Here is a 3,433-nt window from a genome sequence, read left to right as displayed (position 1 = left end):
TTGCACAGTCTCTTTAGATTATCATAATTTCAATTAAGTTTTTAAACGTATAATTTTTTGATAAAATTATGATATACTATATGTTTTACTCAGCTTCTATGATACGCTGCAGTAGCTGGCTAGTAAAAATAAATTAATGCTTTGTTGGGTGCCTGGTCAATGGTAATGAGTCTGCGGACAGTCATGCGAGGTCAGGATCTGCCATTCGACTCTGTGGAACTGGAACCATATTAAGAATTAAGTTAGTCTACTACTAGGTCTCTGATGGATAAATGGTTTTCAGCCGAGAGAAGTTCCAGGCTAAAGAGCTGGTTCATCCCTACAGTTATGGTAAAGTATCCTTCTTCAGCAAAACAGAGTTAGGGTTGCTGGTGGGATATTTAATGGGTCATCATGGACTGCATTATCATTTAAAGAAAATGGATCTCTCCGAAGAGTTAAATTGTCGACTCTGCTTAGAAGCAGACGAGACTTTCAGTCACATTCTTTGTGACTGCCCAGCCTTGATCTGGGCCAGGAGGAGGTCGCTGGGTTGGGAACTGCTTTCTCCTTCTGACACTAGGAGGTTCACATCGGCTGACATTCCGGCTTTCATTTGAAAGAAATGTCTTCTGTTTACTAAGGGTCTGTTGCAGCACAATAGATCAACTATGGTGGCGATGCTCCGCTCCGTTCGAAGCTGGTACCTTGTTCATTTCTATTCTATATATACTATATTCTATGCTATGCGATCAATAAATTGGACTTGATGTTTGCAGTTGTTGTTTCCATAGTCAACTTTCAACTTGAAGGTTTAAGTTAATAGTAAAATTAATTTATTGTATATATGAGTGTATTATTATTAATTGTACTACATATATATACATCTATAAAAAATCTTTTCAATGAAACATTAATTAGAGATTCAAAAAGTTTTTTACGTTTTAGTACACAAATATGACTACATTAAAAATGTCCGTATGATTATTTTATAGTTTATTTATTATAAATCTGCAAAGATAATATGTAAACTATATAAGCGAAATTTTGAAACGTCACTAATTCAATTTGCTTCAGATTTCATCATTATATTTTATTACTAAATATAACTGAAAAATGATTTCTTGTATTAACAGATACAAGATAAATAATCTTAAGTATATTTATTTTTTGTATTAATTTTTCATCTCTATTAGTTTGAAAGGTCTTCAGATCAACTATACAAAAAATAGACATAATCAGTGCTGATGTCTATTAGATAAAAAGAACATTATTCAAAAAAACACTACGAGATAAAAAATTAGAATGGTCTACTTAATACCTTTATGCATTCGTTTTTTGTTTTTTGTTTTTCGTCGTTTTGGTGGTATTTATTTATATAATTTTATTCCAGAACAAATACGAAACCATTTATCACAGAACATTCGCAAAAACTACATTTGTCTCCAGAAATCGTACATTTGTTTTTCCTAAACTCTACTTAACTTATAATCTTGTGATTGTGTAAAATGTACTCGTACTTGCCAAATTGATAGATACCAAAACCGCTGTTCTTATTTTTTCGTATCTCATTCATTATAGAACGTACGAACTTGCGTGTACAAAGAAGATACAAGATACTATATGTATAGTATCCGAGTGTGTGATATATAATGAATTTGAAATTCAATAAAAATGATTGTGATTGTGCTAGTAACGGCATTCGAGACCGATAAGAAAAACCATGGAAAAATAAAAAGTATTTCTCGAATTTAAATAATTTAAATAATGTATATAACGCGCTTGTGGGAATTCTTGTGTATTTCATTTTACACAATAACATATATGCTGACACTTAAATAATACACAAAAATTACCCAGTAGTAAATTGCAGGCATATAGAAACTTATGTAGTAGATATATAGTATGAACTTATTGGTGTATATTTAACTGTGGTTAACCGAATTTCATTAATCTTAAATCAACTATGTTGAATGCATTTAAACATTTAGAACGTAACCTTGTTGGAGCTATATGTACACCATATGATAAAATTATTTCGAATTTCCACAAACTGATAGACACGATGTTAGATGACAAATAACAATAGTGTGACGATTTTTAAACAATATTCAAAAATATATGCCTTTATTTATGCGCCCTTTCTGCTCTGATTTATGACAGAAGAGAAAATAAATAATATGTTTGACTTTTAATTGGATATTCGGATGTTGGACATATAATACATATTAATATACTAGAAAGTCGAGCACACTATTCCGACAATGCATAGTCTAATTCCTGACAAAAAAAAAAAAGAAAAACATACATCTAATTCATATATAAGTATAATAGGTTTTTAAAAATATATCATCTCCAAATTATAACAATATAAATAATGATAATTATGAGAAATCTCGGTTATTAATGATACAATTAGGACTTCTTAGAAGATTAGGGTTACTAATCTTGAATAGTGGAATATTGTTTAGAATTCTTTTAACATAGGTATACTTATGGGGTACTAATCTTGAATATTAGAATAACGGTTTGGACTTTGTGAATGTATACTCAACATGGGTTACTAATCTCGAATATTAGGATAACGATTGAAACTTGTTAAACATGTACAACTATGACTACTTATCTCGAATATTAGAATATTATCTAATCTCGAATATTAGGATAATGATTAGAACTCGATAAACATGTACTCACTGTGACTATTTATCTCTAATATTAGAATAACGATGGAAATTTTTTAAGCGAAAACTTTATTGAGTAACTAAATTCGCCACTGAGTGAGCTATTGAATAAGCTTAGTAAGAAATAAAATATAGGATATTGGGAGGGGATGTACATGCTCATCAAGCGTTTAAATAACTTCTTGAAATAAAAGATATAGTTGGAGTGATGATGGTCATTAGTCTTGAGTTTTATTAGTATTCATTTGATTGTAAGAGAGATTAGCTCCTAATAAATCGATTTGAACTACAAATGGAACTATTATGCGGTCTGTAAATTTTCATGGTAGGTTATTTTATTATGCAAATAATTTAGTTTCTCAATTATCCCTTCAATTTTCATATTATGTAATATATATAATATACATACATATAATTTTCATTTGATTGTAAGAGAGATTCGGTCTTAATAAATCGGTTTGGACTATCGAAAGCACTAGTATGCCGTCTGTGAATTTTCATGAATGGTTTTTTTAGTAAGAAAATTAATAATTATTCCAATTATCCTTTGAGTTTTTATAATATATATATACATTAGGGTGGCCGTTATTTACGAATGTGTTCAAATTCTATATGCCACCCCCTAAATTTATTCGAATACTCAAAAAACTACTAAATGTGAAGTTTTAGACTAATCGGATAATGTTTAGAGGTCGCTCATCGACCTTAAACTTCGGAAAAATGCCATTTTTTCACTTTTTTCAAATTTCTTCGCTCCCATCTCGCGTATT

The sequence above is a fragment of the Teleopsis dalmanni genome, chromosome 2 (assembly GCF_002237135.1).
Source record: "Teleopsis dalmanni isolate 2A chromosome 2, ASM223713v2, whole genome shotgun sequence".
Classification (NCBI taxonomy): Eukaryota; Metazoa; Arthropoda; class Insecta; order Diptera; family Diopsidae; genus Teleopsis; species Teleopsis dalmanni.
The sequence above is the reverse complement of the archived record's forward strand: the minus strand, read 5'-3'. Positions refer to the sequence as shown.